This window comes from Scyliorhinus torazame, chromosome 14 (assembly GCF_047496885.1).
Source record: "Scyliorhinus torazame isolate Kashiwa2021f chromosome 14, sScyTor2.1, whole genome shotgun sequence".
Lineage (NCBI taxonomy): Eukaryota > Metazoa > Chordata > Chondrichthyes > Carcharhiniformes > Scyliorhinidae > Scyliorhinus > Scyliorhinus torazame.
This window is the reverse complement of record NC_092720.1, coordinates 13105456-13126969: the sequence shown is the minus strand read 5'-3', so window position 1 is coordinate 13126969 and position 21514 is coordinate 13105456. Positions and strand designations below refer to the sequence as shown.

Here is a 21514-nt window from a genome sequence, read left to right as displayed (position 1 = left end):
TACCGCACACCATTTCAGTCATTTGGATTCTTCCTGAACACATTTTACTTTTGACCATTTAGTACTGGGCTCGACTCCAGGTTGAGAACACAAGTCTAAACTATTTCCTGTGGGGTTTCAGAACAGCTTTGTGTAGATCCAAGTGTTGCTCCCAATTGATTAATAATGAGGCAATGATTTATATTAAGAGCATCCTGGAAAAGACAGCAAAGGCCTTAATGGGAAACAGATTGCAGGATGCCGGAAACACATGGAGATGAAAATGTGAAAGGGAAAAGGACAAGGTGATATTTGGCTGGGGACCTTTACTCAGGTTCCTCAATGTGCTTTCTACTGAGTTCTGACAGATCCATGCTGCCAGAGTTTTCTGTTTTCATCTGAAACCCTGACCACTGCCTTTTTGATTCCTCGCAATGTGTCCATTCCAAATTCTCTCCAGGCTGAGCCTCCCATCCTCCACCACCCTGTGCGAATTGGAGATTCTCCCAAACTCTCCTGTTCATATCTCAAATGTTGTTCACCCACCATTTGCTGTGCTCTCTGACCTGCATTGGCTTTCAGTCTGGCAACACCTCATAGTTACATTGTGTACCTTGTGTTGCCCTATTATGTATTTTCTTTTATTTTCTTGTCTTGTACTTAATGAACTGTTGAGCTGCTCGCAGAAAAATACTTTTCACTGTACCTCGGTACACGTGACAATAAACAAAATCCAATTCTTTACTGCGATGCCTCGCTGCACCTCCTACAACCCGCCGGTATCTCTGCGTTCCTCCAGTCCTGACCTCTCGTACATCCTAGAATTTCACCATTGCTGCCCGTGCCTTCAGCTACCTGGGCTCCAAGCTTGGGCGAGACGGTCATGTCGTAGTAATTTCTCTAGACTAGCAAACCTGAGGCCCAGGCCAATGATCTGCGGAAGCAGGTTCAAATCCCATCGCGGCAGCTGGTGGAATTTAAGTTCAATTAATATGAATAAATAAATGATCTTTATTGTCACAAGTAGGCTTACATTAACACTGCAATGAAGTTACTGGGAAAAGCCCCTCGTCGCCACATTCCGGCGCCTGTTCGGGTACACAGAGGGAGAATTCAGAATTCTAAGCTGGTACGGGAATTGAACCCATGCTGCTGGCCTTGTTCTGCATCACAAACCAGCTGTCTAGCCCACTGAGCTAAACCAGCTCAGTTTTTTTTTTTTCATAGAATTCATAGAATTTACAGTGCAGAAGGAAGTCATTCGGCCCATCGAGTCTGCACCGGCTCCTGGAAAGAGCACCCTACCCAAGGTCAACACCTCCACCCTATTCCCATAACCCAGTAACCCCACCCAACACTAAGGGCAATTTTGGACACTAAGGGCAATTTATCGTGACCAATCCACCTAACCTGCACATCTTTGGACTGTGGGAGGAAACCGGAGTACCCGGAGGAAACCCACGCACACACGGGGAGGACGTGCAGACTCCGCACAGACAGTGACCCAAGCCGGAATCGAACCTGGGACCCTGGAGCTGTGAAGCATTTGTGCTATCCACTATGCTACCAAAGCTGGTGAGCGTGAAAGGATCATCGATTGTCCTAAAAACCCATCTGGTTCACTTATGTCCTTTTTGTAGGGAAGGAAATCGGCCATCCTTACCTGGCCTGGCCTACATGTAAGTGCTATGCAATGTGATTGATTCTTAGCTGCCCTCTGAAATGGCCTGGTGAACCATTCAATTAAAGGGCAGTTAAAGATGGGCAACAAATGCTGGCCCTGCCAGCAATGCTCACATCCCATCAAAGGGTTAACAAAATTAGAAACGTCCTCTTTCTCTCCCCCACGATCCCTGCAGCTCCAAGCTAACGGTTACCTGTCCAGCCATCTCCGTATGTGGCTGAGTGTCAGTTTCTGGGTAACGGGGATCGGACAGGAGAGAGGGCCTGGCTAGTGTCCTTTCAGGGGGTCGGTGCAGACCCGATGGGCCGAGTGGCCTCCTGCTGCCCTGTCGGGATTCTGTGGTTTCTGTCGATAACTGCAAGCTGTTGATGGATGCTGCTTCGTTTCATGCTGACTGTATTGCAAGTTGTATTGGAGGCATGGTACCAGTAGGAGGCGATACCTCTCCGTGACGTTATCTGCCTCTGAGTTGCTGATGGCTTCCTTGTGCAAATACAAGTCTAATTCTGCTTTGAGATTGCAAGAGTTGTTTCTGGCATTTGGTGGGCTACCATATTCCATGGGTCTCCAGCCACCCTCTTTCCGTTGCCCGTTTCCACTCCGCCTGTGATTTAATTCCTGTTAGCTTTGAGCAGGAATCAACCGGATATTGAAATGAAGCCTGGGAGTTAAAAATCGGGCAGGTTTGCAACCTGATGTGGTGGGGGAGGGGGGGCACGTTGCCAAAGTGATCAGCACCGCTGCATCAAGGCGCCGCGAACCCGGGTTCGATCCCGTTTGTGTGGAGTTTGCACATTCGCATTCTCCCCGGGTCTGTGTGGGTCTCACCCCCACAATCCAAAGATGTGCAGGGTAGGCGGATTGGCCACGCTAAATTGCCCCTAAAAATAATTGGGTACTCTAAATTTAAAAAAAAAAAGGTTTTCAATCTGACTCGAGCCTTTGCAACCTTGGATTTCTACAAGAGTGATTTTCAGACGCCTGCAATGATGGAGACTGGGCAGGTTATGTGACGGTCCCAGTGGATTTTAGTGTACAGCATAAATCCTGCAAATCCAGCACACTGTTATTAATTAGAGATACAGAGAGCGATGGTGTGAGAAATGGGAGCGAGGCAGCGGTAGATCGGGTTGGAGGGGGGGGGGGGTGGAGAATGGGGGGAACGGGTTATAACTCTTCCATAAGCTGCCAGTGGGAGATGTCATTTCCTGCATCTGACCTGACATATCATGGGGATGTGTCTGACAAAAGCTACTTTGCCATTCAGAACTCTCTCTTCAGTTAATAACTCACCTGGCGGAAGAAAAGATTTGCACCTCTTCTATGGCACTTTCTGTAGCCTCCGACCATCCCCCAAACACTTTATCGCCAATGAGGAACCTTTTATAGAGGAGATGTGTGAGGCAAATTACACAGAGGGTGGTGAGTGCCTGGAACACACTGCTGGGGGAGGTGGTGGATCGGGTACGATAGCGACGTTTAATAGGCATCTTGACGAATACATGAATAATTATAATAATAATCTTTATTATTGTCACAAGTAGGCTCACATTAACACTGCAACGAAGTTACTGTGAAAAGCCCCTAGTCGCCACATTCCGGCACCTGTTCGGGTACACTGAGGGAGAATTCAGAATGTCCAATTCACTTAGCAAGCACGTCTTTCAGGACTTGTGGGAGGAAACCGGAGCACCCGGAGGAAACCCACGCAGACACAGGGAAAACGTGCAGACGCCGCACAGACAGAATAGGATGGGAATAGAGGGATATGGACCCCGAAAGTGCAGAAGGTTTTCGTTTCGACGGGCATCATGATTGGCGCAGGCTAGGAGGGCCGAAGGGCCTGTTCCTGTGCTGTACTGTTCTTTGATAATGACCAGATGATCTGTTTTAGTCATGGATGCTCAGTGTGTGCACGTGTATTTAGGGCTGTGAGGGGGGGGGTGGGGGGGGGGGGGGGGTAGTGGGAGCTTGGTTGAGGGTGGGGGGGTTGCTTAGCAGGTGGTTTTGAGGAGCAGGGGCAGGGATTTGTGGGGCTGGTGTGGGGTTAGTGCAGCTCTGTTGTCCAAACACAGAGATTGTTGGCTTTGGAAGAGGAAGCCGTAACGTGGACTGATGCTTTTATTAGAATCTCCCCTTGACCTTAAGACGGTCAATATATTGTTTGGGTTAAACCTACAACCCGGGCCCACAGATTAGATTTGTCCTTGCCACTGCGGTGGACGAGTGAAGTTCTGCTGATGTGTTGTAAGTTGAACCAAGTATAATAATGTGGTCAGCACCAGTGTGTGAAACTGGAACACTGAACAAAGGAGCTGACGGCAAACGATGTTGCTGCCAAGAATTAGTTGCAGAGGGGGGAGTGACTGATGAGATGCTCTTTGAACTCACACAGGAGACGTTATTGAGGTAACTATGCTGAGAATAATCTTATCAAAAGAAAGACGTGCATTTGCATAGCACCTTTCACAAGTAAAGGAAATAGCTGCGGCAAATTTGTACAAAGAAAGATCCCACATGAATGAAGCAAAATTCAGCAGATGCCAGAGATCGGAAACAGAAAATGCTGGGAAAGCCCAGCAGGTCTGGCAGTGTCCGTGGGGAGAGAAACCGAGTTAGCATTCTGAGTCCAACGTGACGCCCCTTTGAAATGTTAACTCTGCTTATCGCTCCTCGTCACATGCTGCAACACTTGAATTTTCCAGCACTTTGTTTTTATCCCACAATACCAATGGCCGGACCATCTGTCTTAAGTTTTTGGTTTGAGGCTATAAATGTTGGTCCTTACGCCAGGGAGAACTCTTAGAGTCATCGGTTTTACAACACGGGAGACATCCCGTGGCGGCCACTGAGTGAGTGGCCGCACAGTTGGTGGATCCTGCTTGAGGTGGGATTGTTTGGTCCTTGTTATCCGTTCCGGGGGGGTGTTTGCTGGTACAAAGTACAGGAGCAGACAGAGCGAAGGACTCTCCTTCGGGTGGGCCTGTCTCAGCCCTATCAAACGAGGAGAGCAACTGTAAAGGGTCACATTCAGACCAGGAGCTTTCGAGGAGTGCGATACAAGGAAAGATGGCAGAGAGCTCTGTGGAACTGTTGCCTACCTAATGGTCCACAGAACAGTAGGTGGAGTTAATGACGGTTCAGTTCTGGCAGCAAAGACAGGAGGCCTCTGAAGACCTGGTTAAGGTGGCTAATCTGATCTGGACAGCCATTGAGAGAGCGGAGCAGAGGTTGGAGGTACATAGCGCGTCGCTCCAAAAAACGGAAGAGTCACTAGGTGACCATGAGAACCGGCTGGCCTCGTTGGCGAGGTGGCGGAGGGTCAAAGGAAGTTGAGGGAGAAAGTGGACAATTTGGAGAATCAGTTGAGGAGGCAGAATTTCCAGTTTCTGGGGTTGCCTGATGGCAGCCAGAGAACCGAGGCTACGACGTATGTAGCAAACACGCTTGGGAAGCTGGTGGGGGCGGAGGCCTGGTGAAGCACTGGACGGGGTTCAGCAGGGTGAAAGCGGTCCTGTTCAAGCAAGGAGTGAAGTTTGTGGTGCTGTACCCTACCCAGGTGTGGGTCACTTAACAGGGCCAGGGGTTCTACATGGACATGCGGGAAGGGTAAGCAGGTTTTTGCGAGACCGCAGACTTGGGGACCTGTAAGAGCTTTCTACATCCCAGCCACTCGAGGTGTGCATTCTAGACCACAGCCTCTCACATCGTGGGTTCTAGATCCCAGCCACTCGCAATGTATGTTCTAGATCCGAGCTACCTGCAGTATGCGTCCTAGCTCACAGCCACTCGTGGTGTACGTTCTAAATCCCAGCCAGTCGCGGCTTGGCTTCTAGATCCCAGCCACTCGCAGTGTGCGTTCTAGACCCCAGCCACTCGCGGCGTGCATTCTAGATCCCAGCCACTCGCAGTGTACGTTCTAGACCCCAAACCACTCGCGGCGTGTATTCTGGACCCCAGCCACTCGCGGCGTGCGTTGTAGATCCCATCGACTCACGGCGTGCGTTCTAGACCCCAGCCACTCGTGGCGTGCATTCTAGATATCAGCCACTCACGGTGTGCGTTGTAGATCCCATCGACTCACGGCGTGCGTTCTAGACCCCAACCACTCGCGGCATGCGTTCTAGACCCCAGCCACTCATGGCGTGCGTTCTAGACCCCAGCCACTCGCGGCGTGCGCTTTAGATCCCCGCCACTCGCGGCATGCGTTCTAGACAGCCACTCGCGGTGCATGTTCTAGACACCAGCCACTCGCGGCGTGCATTCTATATCCCAGCCACTCACGGTGTGCGTTGTAGATTCCATCGACTCGCGGCGTGCGGTCTAGACCCCAGCCACTCGCGGCGTGCGTTCTAGACAGCCACTCGCGGTACATGTTCTAGACCCCAGCCACTCGCGGCGTGCATTCTATATCCCAGCCACTCACGGTGTGCGTTGTAGATCCCATCGACTCGCGGCGTGCGTCTAGACCCCAGCCACTCGCGGCGTGCATTTTAGATCCCCGCCACTCGCGGCGTGCGTTCTAGACTCCAGCCACTCGCGGTGTGCATTCTAGACCCCAGCCACTCGCAAGGTGCATTCTAGACAGCCCCTCGTGGCGTGCATTCTAGACCCCAGCCATGCACGGCATGTGTTCTAGATCCCAGCCACTCACGGTGTGCAGTGTAGATCCCATCCACTCATAGCGTGTGTTCTAGACCGTAGCCACTCGCGTAGTGCATTCTAGATCCCAGCCACTCGCGGTGTGGGTTGTAGATCCCATCCATTCGAGGCATTTGTTCTAGACCCCAGCCACTCATGCCGTGTGTTCCAGACCCCAGCCACTCGCGGTGTGCGTTCTAGATCCCAGCCACTCGCGGCATGCGTTCTAGACCCCAGCCACTCGTGGCATGCGTTCTAGACCCCAGCCACTTGCGGCGTGCATTCTAGATCCCAGCAACTCACGGCGTGCATTCTAGATCACAGCCATTCAAGGTGTGTGTTCCAGACCCCAGCCACTCGCGGTGTGCGTTCTAGATCCCAGCCACTCGCGGTGTGCATTCTAGACCCCAGCCACTCGCAAGGTGCATTCTAGACAGCCCCTCGTGCGTTCTAGAGCCCAGCCACTCGCGGTGTGCGTTCTAGATCCCAGCCACTCGCGGTGTGCATTCTAGACCCCAGCCACTCGCAAGGTGCATTCTAGACAGCCCCTCGTGCGTTCTAGAGCCCAGCCACTCGCGGCGTGCGTTCTAGACCCCAGCCACTCGTGGCATGCGTTCTAGACCCCAGCCACGCACGGCATGTGTTCTAGATCCCAGCCACTCACGGTGTGCAGTGTAGATCCCATCCACTCATAGCGTGTGTTCTAGACCGTAGCCACTCGCGTAGTGCATTCTAGATCCCAGCCACTCGCGGTGTGCGTTCTAGATCCCAGCCACTCGCGGCGTGCGTTCTAGACCCTAGCCACTCGTGGCATGCGTTCTAGACCCCAGCCACTTGCGGCATGCATTCTAGATCCCAGCAACTCACGGCGTGCATTCTAGATCACAGCCACTCAAGGTGTGCGCTCTAGATCCCAGCCACTCATGTTGGCAAAATCAAGCGTTCTCTGCTAATTCCATCATTGGGAATAGTTTCTCCCGATCGAATTGGCCCAGCCCCCTTATGATTTGGAACACTCTTGTTGAAATGTGCCGCGGCATCTTTTATGTCATCCTAATTAACATCTCCTCTGAAAGACGGCATCAGCAACAGTGCAGCACCCCCCCCCCGCACGACACTGGCAATGTCAGCCTCGAGTCTCTGGAGTTGGTGGTGGATCTGGAACGGAGAACTTTCGGAGTCCGAGGTGAGAGTTACCGTGACCTGATTCAGTCCAGAAATTCCAATATTTTCGAACTGCAGCTTTGCCCGTGACACTAACCAAATAAATAATGAGGTTTGGAATCGGGGGGGAGAGACAGAGCTCTGAGCCAGATAGTCTTTCCTCACACTTTCATCAGCACAGAAGGAGGCTTCCATCTGCAAAGTGATGAAAAGTATCGTCAACAGTGACACCACACGGCACTTACTCAGCAACAACCTGCTGGCGGACGCTCAGCTTGGGTTCTGCGAGGGTCACTCAGCTCCTGACCTCATTACAGCCTCGGTTCAAACATGGATAAAAGAGCTGAACTCCAGAGATGAGGTGAGAGTGACTGCCCTCGACATCAAGGCAACATTTGACTGAGTATGGCACCGGTACCCCAGCAAAACCCAAGTCAATGGGAATCGGCGGGGAAGGGGTGGGGGTGGGGAGGGGGGTGGGGCGGGGAGGTGGGGGGAGGGGTGAGCGGCACTGTCTGCTGATTGGAGTCATACACCTGGCACAAAGGAAGGTGGTTATTGCAGGTTAATCATCTCGCTCCAGAACGTGATTGCAAGAGTTCCACAGGATAATGTCCGAGGCCCAGCCATCTTCGAATACTTCAATGACCATCCATCCATAATGGGAATGTTCACTGATACCATTCGTGACCCCTCAGATACTGAGTCAGTCTGTGCTCATAAGCAGCAAGACCTGGGCAACGTTCAGGCTTGGGCTGGCATGTGACAAACAATGTCTGTACCTCAAGTGCCAGGCAATGACCAATGTCAACAAGAGAGAATTCAACCATCGCCTTCTGACATTCAGTAGCATTACCATCACCAAATCTCCCACTGTGAACATGGGGGTGTCCAGTGACCAGAAATTTAATTGGACCAGGCCTATAAATATTGTGGGTGGGGTGTCCCATCACCACCCCCCCCCCCACACCCTCCGCACTACGGAGGCAGCCTGCGATTGGCCAGCGACGGGATCTCCTGGTGGGGGTTCTGTCCACTGTTGACCAGGCATAAGTCCGGAGTGAGATGGAATGCTCTCCACTTGTCTGGGTGAGTGCAGCTCCAACAACACTCAAGAAACTCAACACCATCCATCTAGAAGGACAAGAGCAGCAGATACCTGGGAACCCCACCACCTGGAGGTTCCCCTCCAAGTCACTCACCATCCTGACTCGGAGCCATATCTCTGTTCTTTAACTGTCGCTGGGGCAACATCCTGGAACTCCCTCCCTAACAGCACAGTGGGTTTACCTACCCGGACTGCAGCTGTTTAAGGCAGCATCTGACCACCACCTTGAGGGTAATTGGCGATGGGCAACAAATACACTTGTGAAGGAATAAACATTTTTCTGGCCTATTGTGCATGCGGAGGTCATTGTTTAGCCAATTCAAATATACCCAACCCACCACCCCATTCATGCTCTTCCCCATAGCCCAGCAAAATTTTCTTCTTCAATTATCCATCCAATTCCAGTTTGAAAGTTTACATAGAAACAAAATATGAGCAGGAGTGGGCCATTCAGTCACACCACCAGTTACTGCCTGCCACTTGGAAAAATACCTGTTTAATCCCCCTCTTTGTTTCCTATCTGTCATCCAGTTTTCTATCCATCTTAATACATCACTTGGTCAAGCATGCTTTCCCTTTCGTAAATCCATGCTGACTGTCCGATCCCGACACTGTTTTCAGAGCGCTCTGCTATTAAATCTTTTATAATGGACTCCAGCATTTTCCCCACTACCGATGTCAGGCTGATGGTCTGTAATTCCCTGTTTTCTCTCTACCTCCCTTTCTAATCATCGGGTTACATTTGCTGTCCTCCAGTCCATAGGAACTATTCCACAGTTCATATGGATTGCACCAGCACCAGGGTCCCAGGTTCGATTCCCAGCTTGGGTCACTGTCTGTGCGGAGTCTGCACGTTCTCCCCGTGTCTGCAGGGATTTCCTCCGGTTTCCTCCCACAAGTCCCGAAAGACGCGCTTGTGAGGTGAATTGGACATTCTGAATTCTCCCTCTGTGTACCCAAACAGGTGCCGGAATGTGGCGACTAGGGGCTTTTCACAGTAATTTCATTGCAGTGTTAATGTAAGCCCACTTGTGACAATAAAGATTATTATTATTAAGTTAGCTAATCAAGTGTAGGAGATAGGAATAGGAGGATGTGGTAAGAGCGGTGGGAGAAAGGCATATCTGGGCCCAATGGCTTATTCCAGTGCTGAGGGTCTTCCAGGTTGAACAGAAGGTTCCGCCTGTAATGTAAAGGGTGGCCTTGCTTGTAGCCCATCTGGGAGAGTGGTGACCTGCCCTGAGGCAGCATCAAAATGGATGGACAGACCATTTTCTTCTCTTCCTCCCAATGGCACATGTTCCTCTGCCAAGATGGCACCAGTACACATCATTTAACTTTCACCTGGAACTCCCCAGAGCCTGTGGATGGTCATCGACCTGAAACATTAACCCTTTTCTTTCTCCGCAGATACTGTCAGACCAGCTGAGTCTTCCCGGCGTTTATTTATTTTTGGATTTCTTTCACGTTTGCAGAGTTGTTTCTTGTTGCCTCGGTTCACCCAGAAAAAACACTCTTATATCCTGCAGTGGTGGAAAGACTCTGTGTGGCTTTTGAGAGTCAGGTTAAAACCAGTTTGAAGAGCAGGCAGGCAAGGGTTTTGTATGTAAAATCCTGTAGTTACACGGCAATTACAGATTAAACCCTGACAACTCTATTCCAATCGCTGTTGCTTCCAATCACTCGGATTGATGAGAGAGATGGAAAATGTCTTTTTTAAAATAGATTTAGAGTACCCCATTCATTTTTCCCCAATTAAGGGGCAATTTAGCGTGGCCATTTCACCTACCCTGCACATCGGCCCTCCCCCGACTGTGGCGGCGCTGGACTGAGTCCGCAGCCGCCACGCCGAGTTCCCGTCGGGGGAGACCACACGTGTCCCACGCCGTCGGAAACTCGGCCGGTCGGGGACGGAGCGACGCGAGGCGGGCCTCAGCCAACGTATGGAGGCCGCGGAGAAACGCAAAATCGGCACCGCCCCCGATTTCGGCGTCGCCGGGGATTCTCCACCCCGCTGCCGAATGCGATCGGAGAATTCAGCCCCCCCATCGGCCGGCTGCGGGAATGGAGAATCCTGCTGCTGGCAGGAAAGGGGGCTGGCGGGACAGAGAACCCGCCCGTAGATCTTACTGTGCAAGAGGAATCCTGGCCAGACCTGTCATACTGTCTAAAGGAGTGATCCAATCTAGCCCCACATCCTAACTGTTTCTCTTCAAGCACATGTCCAATTACTATCTTTTCCAAAAGGCATTTGGTGTCGCAGAACAGATTAATGCAAGGTAACGGTTCGTGGAGTTGGGGGATAATATATTGGCATGGATAGAGAGTACTGACGAGGGAAAGTAAAGAGTAGGAATAAGTGGGGTTATTCCCAGGTTAGCAGGCTGTGTGACCAGTGCAGTGCCACATGGATAGGTGCTCGGCCTCGGCTATTTACAATCTATTAATGACCTTGACACAGAGACGGAGAGTAATGTATGTAAGTTGGCTGATTATATAAGGCTGGGTGGAAATGCAAACTGTGGGGGGGACGCGGGCTACAAAGACAGTTTGAGTGAGTGAGTAACAAATTGGCAGAAGGCGTATAACGTGGGGAAGAGTGAGGTTATTCCATTTGGTTGTAAGAAATAAATGCAGAAAATGTTTTAAAAGGCATGAAATGTTCACGTTCTTGTACTTGCACAAGAAACACAAAGTTGGTGTGCAGCCACAGCAGGCAATTTGGCATGTGGGTCGTTATTGCAAGGGGATTGGAGTGCAAGAATAAAGAGGCCTTGCTACACCTTTACTGGGCTTTGGTATGGCGACACCTGCAGCATTGTGTGCAGTTTGAGTCTCCATATTAAGAAAACACTTGCCTTGGAGGCAGTACAGTGAACATTCACTGTATTGCTTTCTGGGATGAGTGAGAGGGGTGAGTGAGAGGGATGCCCTATGATGACAGGCTGAATGAATTGTATCTATAATTGCTGGAGTTTCGAGGAAAGCGAGGTGATCTCATATATAAGATTCTGAAGGGGAGAGATAGAGTGGCCATCGGGTTGTTTTCCTTGGCGGCTGGGGAATCTATAACAAAGGGATACCGCCTCACGATAAGTGGCAAACCATTTATGACCTTGAGAAATTCTTTCAATCGAGCAGCACGGTAGCACAGTGGTTAGCACCGTTGCTTCACAGGGCCAGAGTCCCAGGTTCGATTCCCGGCTTGGGTCACTGTCCGTGCGGAGTCTGCACGTTCTCCCCGTGTGTGCGTGGGTTTCCTCCGGGTGCTCCGGTTTCCTCCCACAAATCCTGAAAGACGTGCTTGTTAGGTGAATTGAATGTTCTGAATTCTCCCTGTGTACCCGAACAGGTGCCGGAATGTGGCGACTGGGAGATTTTCACACTAACTTCATTGCAGTGTTAATGTAAGCCTGCTTGTGACACTAATAAAAAGATTATTAATTGAAGTTAAGTATCAAGAGATGGAGGATATTATTTTGGTTAATAGAGCACAAATAAAGAGGTACATATTGACAGGGTCAGTCAAACTTGGAGAGATTTCCCTGTAAAGATTGACTATGTTAATAAATCTGTACCAGGTAAGATTGGTTGGCTCTGTTTTTTTAACCTCGACTGTCAGTCGTAGAGCATACTCCTCCTATGACACCTGTTCAATTGCCTTTTAAAAGTTCCCAAGGAACCTGTTTTCATCACCTTTTCAAGTTACACATTCAAGATCATGGAAACGGCGCGATGTCCGCCGACTGGCGCCCAAAAAGGCGCCAATCAGTCGGGCATCGCGCCGCCCCAAAGGTGCGGAATGCTCCGCATCTTTGGGGGCCGAGCCCCAACCTTAAGGGGCTAGGCCCGCGCCGGACTATTTTCCGCCCTACCAGCTGGCGGAAAAGGCCTTTGGTGCCCCGCCAGCTGGCGCGGAAATGACATTTCCGGGCGGCGCATGCGCGGGAGCGTCAGCAGCCGCTGACGGCATTCCCGTGCATGCGCAGTGGAGGGAGTCTCTTCTGCCTCCGCCATGGTGGAGACCGTGGCGAAGGCGGAAGGGAAAGAGTGCCCCCACGGCACAGGCGCGCCCGCGGATCGGTGGGCCCCGATCGCGGGCCAGGCCACCGTGGGGGCACCCCCCGGGGCCAGATCGCCCCGCGCCCCCCCCCAGGACCCCGGAGCCCGCCCGCGCCGCCTTGTCCCGCCGGTAAGGTAGGTGGTTTAATCTACGCCGGCGGGACAGGCATTTTAGCGGCGGGACTTCGGCCCATCCGGGCCGGAGAATCGCGCGGGGGGTCCTGCCAACCGGCGCGGCGCGATTCCCGCCCCCGCCGAATATCTGGTGGTGGAGAATTCGGCAACCGGCGGGGGCGGGATTCATGCCAGCCCCCGGCGATTCTCTGACCCGGTGGGGGGTCGGAGAATCTCGCCCAATATCAATACCCTGAAGGAATATGCCACGATATGCAAACATGCAGCTAATGAACACATAGAATAGGACACGACCAATGAGCAGTCAGGACACTCAGGGGTGGTATCTCTCTATAAAAGGGATGAGGCACTCACACCCCGCCTCTTTCCACAGACCAACATCTACAGAGTGAGACAGGGTGTATCCTCAGCATCACACCCCAGCACGTGGCTCAGAGCAAGGCTGCTTCAGTGAGACTGAGATATTACATTTAGATTAACAGAGAGTCGACTCATTGAGAACTGTGCTAATAGTTCAACAAAACACATTGAACTCACTTCAAAGTCTGGAGCATCTTTTACTCAAAACTGCATCAAGTGGAAGCTTGTGTTATTCCATATTACATAACACAACAGAATTATTCTCAATTTTCTCCCTCATTCTTTTGTGAATTGCTTTAAGCTTTACATTCACCAGGATACTACCAGGGCTGGGGCGTTTCAGCCATGAAGAGACGCTGTTTAGGCTGAGGTTGTTTCCCCGAGAGCAGGGGGGACGGAGGGGGGGATGGGGGGGGGAACGGACGGGGGGGAGGACGGACACCTGGGACCTGATTGAAATGTACAAAATTCTGAGGGTAGATTGGAAGGGAATTTTCCCCTTAATTGCGGGTGCTATACCCAGGGGGCATAGATTTAAGATGAGGGCAGGAGATTTAGAGGGGCTTTGAGGAAAATCATTTTCACCCAGAGGGTTGTGGGAATTTGGAACTCGCTGCCTGGAAGGGTGGTAGAGGCAGGAACCCTCAACATTAAATGTAACGCCGTAGCATACAAGGCTAGAAAATGGGATTAGAATAGATAGGTGCTTGATGGCCGGCACACACACGATGGGCCGAAGGGCCTCTTTCTGTGTTGTAAAATTCTATGATCCTAAATCTGACCCCCTCCTCTCGCTACCCTGGTTACAACAAAGTTGCTCTACTTGTTGCATCAGAATTATCTCTGATACCTCAATTGAATCCGCTTTTTATCTTCCCCACTCCAAGGAGACTAATCCTGGCTTCTCCGTAATCTCAACTCTAGTTTGATTCAGGGAAACCTTCTCTCTATCCTCTCCAAGGGGCTTAACGGCTGAAAACAACAATTTGTATTTGTACGGCACCTTTTAATATGGTAACGCATCCCAAGGCACTTCACAAACCAAATTTGACACCAGGCCGCAGAAGGAAATATCAGGATATTTGACTGAAAAACTTGGTCAACGAGATAAGTTTTAAAGAACATCTTTAAGGAAGAGAGAGGTAGGGAGGTGGAGAGGTTTAGCATTGAAACGTCAGGACTTTGGGCCCGGGCAGCTGAAGACACAGCTGTGGAGCGATGAAAATCGGGGATGTGCAAGAGGCCAGAATTCTCAAAGAGGGTCATGGGGCTGGAGGAGATTAGGGCGACAGCCATGGAGCGATTTGAAAACCGGGATGGGAATTTCAAAATCCTGGTGACACCGGACCAGAAACCACTGTGGGTAAGTGAGCACGGGGCCTAACCACAAATCCCGAGGAAGAGGAGAGGTGGGGAGCACAAACTCTGTCTGTTTCCTTCTGCATCGTATTTACTCCTCCCCGTCCGCTGCCAGCCTGACTGCAGCAGATGTGTGAATTAATGCTGGGGGACAGTGTGTAGTATGTGTAGTTCAACAGCTGTGCTTTTATGCCACATTAATCACTGATTTATGCCTCTCTCTCTCTCTCTCTTGTATTGCACATAAATCACTGCTTGGGCATTATACAGGCCCCTGTTAAAAGGTCACTTTGTTTCCGTTGCTTTCTATTTTTACAATCCTATACAGTCTTTCCTATACAGGTAGGTTGTTCAGTATATTGTTCAGGGCAGCATGGTAGCACAGTGGTTAGCACTGTTGCTTCACAGCGCCAGGGCCCCGGGTTCGATTTCCCGCTGGGTCACTGTTTGTACGGAGTCTGCACGTTCTCCCCGTGTCTGCGTGGGTTTCCTCCGGGCGCTCCGCTTTCCTCCCACAAGTCCTGAAAGACGTGCTTGTTAGGTGAATTGGACATTCTGAATTCTCCCTCCGTGTACCCGAACAGGCGCCGGAGTGTGGCGACTAGGGGCTTTTCACAGTAACTTCATTGCAGTGTTAATGTAAGCCTACTTTTGACCATAATAAAGATTATTATTATTATAAAATATATTGGAAGTCTCATCAGTGTTGGGGAACCCTTTCGGGAAGGAACTCTGTCCTAGTTCCCCCAGACCCACAGCAGTGCAGTTGACTTTTAAAAATAAACATCGAGGTATTTTATGGTTTTACAGCGACAACAAAATAAACAATATACATGAAACTATAAACATAGTGCAAAAGCCGTCTTCCTCACTTACAGGTTTCACCTTTATTAACCCCCTACTCTAAGCTAAACTAGCCCCCCCTGTGGTATTATCAGGTATTACAGTCCGAGAGGCTGAAGACCATTGGTTAAACCTAGGAGTTTACCATTGGCTGTTTGGTACGTAGCTCCGCCCTGACAGGCAGGGTGTAAGAACAGGTGCCATCCCAGCAGCCCTCATTTCTGTACCAAAGCTGCTGGGGAACAGTTCCAGTCGATTAAAGCCTTCAGTTATGATACCACTTTGTCTTTGATTGTAATTGATCGAGCATCAACCCCCGCCCCCCCACCCCCCTCCCCCCGCCGACGATTAATTTTCCGCAAAGAAGTCGACGAACGGTTGCGAACCCTAACCCTCCGGGCGAACCCTAACACTGACCCTCTCAAGGCGAACTTGATTTTCTCCAGACAGAGAAAGCTAGCCATGTCCGGTAGCCGGGTCTCTGACTTCGGGGGCTGAGAGTCCCTCCAGGCTAATAGTATCCATCTCCGGGTTACCAAGGAAGCAAAGGCCAGAATGTCTACCTCTTTCTCCTCCTGGATTCCCGGGTCTTCCGACACCCTGTAAATCACCACCTCTGGACTCAGCGCCACCCTTGTTGTTAACACCGTGGACATGACATCTGCAAACCCCTGCCAGAATCCCCTAAGCTTCGGGCATGCCCAGAACATGTGGACATGGTTCGCTGGCCCTCCCGCGCTCTTTGCACACCCATCTTCTACCCCAAAGAACCTGCACATCCGGGCCACTGTCATGTGAGCCCGGCGAACGACCTTGAATTGTATCAGGCTAAGCCTGGCACATGTTGCAGATGCATTGACTCTACTTAATGCGTCCACCCAGAGACCATCCTCTATCTCTCCTCCCAACTCCTCTTCCCACTTGCGCTTCAGCTGCCCAGTCTGCGTCTCCTCTGACCCCATAAGTTCCTTGTAAATGTCAGAGACCCTCCCTTCTCCCACCCACCCTCTGGAAACTACCCTGTGCTGTATCCCCCTTGGTGGTAGGAGTGGGAAGGTTCAAAACTAGGAAGTCCCGCACCTGCAGGTACCTGAATTTGTTTCCCCTCGCCAATCCAAATTTCTCCTCCAGCAGCCTCAGGCTAGGAAAGCTCCGCTCTATAAACAAATCCCCCATCCTCTCAATCCTTGCTCTCTGCCATCTCCGGAACCCCCCATTCATCCTTCCCGGGGCAAGCCGGTGATTATTACAGTTTGGGGACCAGACCGATGCTCCCTCTGCTCCCACATGCTTCCTCCATTGTCCCCAGACTCTCAGGGCCGCCACCACCACGGGGCTGGTATTCGCCGCCCAATAGTAGTTACTGAAGTTTGATAGCGCCAGCCCGTCCACTCCCCGGCTCCGCTCAAGCATCCCCCTCCTTACTCGCGGGGTCTTGCCCGACCAAACAAAGCCAGTGATCACTTTGTTAACCCGTTTAAAAAAGGACCGCGGGATAAAGATGGGGAGACACTGGACACAAACAGGAATCTCGGGAGGACCGTCAACTTCACCGTCTGCACCCTCCCAGCGAGTGACAGCGGGAGCGCGTCCCACCTCCGAAAATCGTCCTTCATTTGGTCTACTAGTCGGGCCAGATTTACTTTGTGCAGCTGTTCCCATTCCCACGCCATTTGGATGCCTAGACCTAAAGCTTCCCCCTACCACACTAAATGGCAGTTCCTCCAATCGCCTCTCCTGTCCCCTAGCCTGGACCGCAAACATTTCACTTTTCCCCATATTTAGCTTACACACCGAAAACCGGCCAAATTCCCCCAGAAACCTCACGATTTCTTCCATCCCCTCTGCTGGGTCCGATACATACAGGAGCAAGTCGTCTACGTAAAGCGAGACTCTGTGCTCCACTCCCACCCCCCGGACCAGCCCCTGCCAGCCCCTTGAGGCTCTCAGTGCAATTGCCAGCGACTTTATGGCTAATGCGCACTGGGGAGAGGGGGCATCCCTGTCTCATCCCCCGGTGCAGTCTAAAATAGTCCGATGTTGTCCTATTCGTCCGTACACTTGCCACAGGAGCCTGATACAGCAACCTGACACAGTCAATAAAGCCCCTCCCAAATCCGAACCATCCCAGTACCTCCCACAGATTGTCCCATTCTACTCGATCAAAAGCCTTTTCTACATCCATTGCGATCAGTACCTCCACCTCCCTACCTTCCGGGGACATCATGATCACATTTAACAGCCTTATTACATTGGCCACCAACTGCCTACCCTTAACAAACCCCGTCTGGTCCTTCCCAATAATGTCTGGAACACAATCCTCAATCCCGGAGGACAACATTTGGCCAGCAGCTTGGCGTCCACATTCAACAGAGATATCGGCCTGTAGGACCCACACAGCTCCGGGTTCTTGTCCCGCTTCAGAATCAGCGGAATCGTGGCCTGTGACATCGTCAGGAGCAGCAACCCCCCCCCCCCCCCCCTCCTCCCTTGCCTCATTGAACATCGTCAACAACACCGGCCCCAATATCCCAGAGAACATTTTATAAAACTCCACTGGGTACCCGCCCGGCCCCGGGGCTTTACCCGCCTGCCTGGCCTTCAGGCCCTCCACTATCTCTTCCAGCCCGATTAGGGCCCTCAGCCCTTCCACCCGCTCCCCGACCACCTTTCGAAAATTCAGCTCCCCCAAGAGGTGCCTCATCCCCTCCAGCCCCGAAGGGGGTTCTGACCTGTACAGCCTATTGTAGAAATCCCTAAACTCCTTATTCACCCCTGCTGAATCTCCAACCAGGTTCCCATCTCCATCATTTACAGATTTTTTTTTTTTTTTTTTTTTTTTTTTTTTACAGAATTTACAGTGCAGAAGGAGGCCATTCGGCCCATCGAGTCTGCACCGGCTCTTGGAAAGAGCACCCTACCCAAGGTCCACACCTCCACCCTATCCCCATAACCCAGTAACCCCACCCTACACTAAGGGCAATTTTGGACACTATGGGCAGTTTAGCATGGCCAATCCACCTAACCCGCACATCTTTGGACTGTGGGAGGAAACCGGAGAACCCGGAGGAAACCCACGCACACACGGGGAGGATGTGCAGACTCCGCACAGACAGTGACCCTGCCGGGAATCGAACCTGGGACCCTGGAGCTGTGAAGCAATTGTGCTATCCACAATGCTACCGTGCTGCCCTGAAATGTGTAAAATTTACTTTCCCTATCTCCCTGGCTGCCTCCCTCTTCCTAAGCTGCTGTGCAAGCATTCTGCTGGCCTTCTCTCCATGCTCATAAATCGCCCCCCTCGCCTTTCTCAGCTGCTCCACCGCCCTCCCTGTGGTTAACAAGCTAAACTCCGCCTGTAGCCTCCGCTGTTCCCTTAAAAGCCCTGCCTCTGGGGTTTCCGTATACCTCCTATCGATCTGTAGTATCTCCTTAACCAGTCGGTCCAACTCTGCCCTGTCTACCTTCTCCCTATGGGCCCGGATCGAGATCAGCTCCCCCCTGACCACCGCCTTCAGTGCTTCCCACACCACCGCTGCAGAAATTTCCCCCGTGTCGTTGACCTGCAGGTAGTTCTGAATATATTTCCTCAGCTGCTCGCACACCCTTTCGTCAGCCAAAAGTCCCACATCCAACCTCCAGTGCGGGCGCTGGTTACTGTCTTTACTAACCTGCAGGTCAACCCAGTGCGGAGCATGGTCTGAGATTGTGATCGCCGAGTACCCCGTGCCCACCACCCCTGCCAGCAAGGCCCTGCTCAAAATAAAGAAATCAATCCGGGAGTACACTTTATGCACTTGTGAGTAGAAGGAGAACTCCTTCACCCTCGGCTGTCCAAATCTCCATGGATCAGCCCCCCCCCCCCAATCTGCTCCATGAACCCTTTTAGTTCCTTTGCCATTGCTGGCACCCTGCCCGTTTTTGAGCTTGACCGGTCTAAACCAGGGTCAATAACTGTTGAAGTCCCCTCCCATGACCAACCTGTGCGAGTCCAGGTCCGGTATCTTCCCTAGCATCCTCTTTTTAAACTCAATTTCATCCCAATTTGTCGCATACACATTTACTAATACCACCTGCACCCCCTCTAGCTTCCCACTGACTATAATGTACCGACCTCCCACGTCTGAGACTATTCTACCCGCCTCAAACACCACCCGCTTATTGATCAGGATCGCGACCCCTCTAGTCTTTGAATCTAGTCCCGAGTGAAAGACCTGACTGACCCAGCCTTTCCTCAGTCTAACCTGGTCCGTTACTCTAAGGTGCGTCTCCTGCAACATTACCACGTCTGCCTTCAGTCCCCTAAGATGCACGAACACACGTGCCCTCTTGACCGGCCCATTTAAGCCTCGAACATTCCAGGTGATCAGCCTAGTTGGGGGGGCTCATTGCACCCCCGCCGATCAGCCATCCCCTTTTTTAGGCCCGCCTCCAGCCCATGCTCTGCGCCTCCACCGGTCCATCCCCAGGCAGCCCCCGCCCCCAACCTCCTCTCTGTCCCTCAGCCCAAGTCCGTCCCTTGTCAGCAGAACATTCACATCCCCTCCACCCCTAGTAACAACACCCTGTAACCCAACCCCTTTACTAAACCAAACATATGCACCCCGCCCCCCCACTGAGCTTCTTTCCGAGAGCTAGCCCGCCCAGCTAGCTTGGTGGCCCCCATCCCCGGCGCCAGATAGACTCCCACCTATTGTTCCCCCCCCCCATCCCCCGCTCATACAAACAAACTCATCAAACAATCCCCACACAATTACCCAACAGAAAAACACCAAGATCAAAACAAGCACCCCTCCATCCCCCAACAGTGCAAATGAAAACCTTAACTCACTCAGCTCTACCGCTGGTTCCAAATCAATGCAAACGGCATCACAAACATCTTCCATGAAACACAAAACGAGAAACTTTTTACAAAAACCGAGAAACAAAAAAAACAAACATGAATGTTGCAGCCAAGTTCATTTCATTTCATTTCAAGTTCTCAGTCCTTCGCCAGCCCTTTCTTTTTCGCAAAGTCCAACGCGTCGTCAGGCAACTCGAAGTAGAGGTGCTGATCCTCATGCGTGACCCAGAGACGGGCTGGGTATGAATGTCCAAACTTCACCTTTTTCTTGAAAACGATCGACCTGATCTGGTTGAAGCCTGCTCTCCTCCTGGCCACCTCTACACTCAGGTCCTGGTAAACCCGCAGGATGTTATTGCCCCACTTACAGCTCCGTGTCTGCTTGGCCCACTGTAGAATACGCTCCTTATCCGAGAACCTGTGGAATCTCACCACCATTGCCCTCGGGGGGGTCTCCCGTTCGCGGCTTCCTCGCGAGTGCTCTGTGGGCCCTGTCCACCTCCAAGGGTCGGGAGAATGCCCCATCCCCCAGCAGCTTCACAAACATGTCTGCGATGTATGCCCCAGTGTCCGTTCCTTCGGACCCCTCCGGGAGCCCGACGATTCTTAGGTTCTGCCAGCGGGACCCATTCTCTAGGTCCTCCACCTTCTCCAGGAGCTTCTTCTGCTGGTCCCTCAGCACCCCCACCTCCAGCTCCACCGCAGCCTGATGTTCCTCCTGCTCAGCCAGCGCCTTCTCTACCTTCTGGATCCAATCTATGCTCCAGCCGCTCAATCGACTCTTTTATTGGGTCCAAGCAGTCCTGTTTCTGCGTAGCAAAGCCTTCCTGAATGACTTGCATCAGCTGCTCCATTGACCGCTGGGTCGACAAGCCAGAGGTCCGGTCCTCCGCCATGCTGTCTCCCACTGCAGCTACAGCCCAAACCTTCTCTATCTTTTTGTTTCTGCCCTTACGAACACTTCTAGTCCTTCTCTCCATGCACCGATGTGGTAATTCAGTAAACAATTGCCACTAACATCCGTTTTACAATTCAAATCCGGTAGAAAAATGGGGGAAAGGTCCAAATGTCCGACCAGAGCGGGAGCCACCAAATATGCGACTTACTCCTTCATAGCCGTCACCGGAAGTCCCGTTGGTGGGCTTTCTTAACTATAGTGTCGGCATGGGGGGACCAGGACAGGCTGTTGGTGATCTGGACATCTAAGAACCTGAAGCTCTCTGTTATACGTTTTAGTTACCGTTGTATGAAGAGTCAAAAGCCCTGTTCCTTTTCACCAAACACCATTTATTTCACTTCCACAGCCTCTGCACAAAACTCTAACAACACACCACCT

At 51.7% G+C, this 21514-nt stretch overlaps 1 protein-coding gene across 1 annotated transcript in view; it reads right to left on the bottom strand.

Annotated features, from left to right (window-relative positions):
- Positions 1–21514, bottom strand: part of dynlt2b (dynein light chain Tctex-type 2B) — an 832392-nt gene that overhangs the window by 791591 nt on the left and 19287 nt on the right. The window lies entirely within an intron of this gene.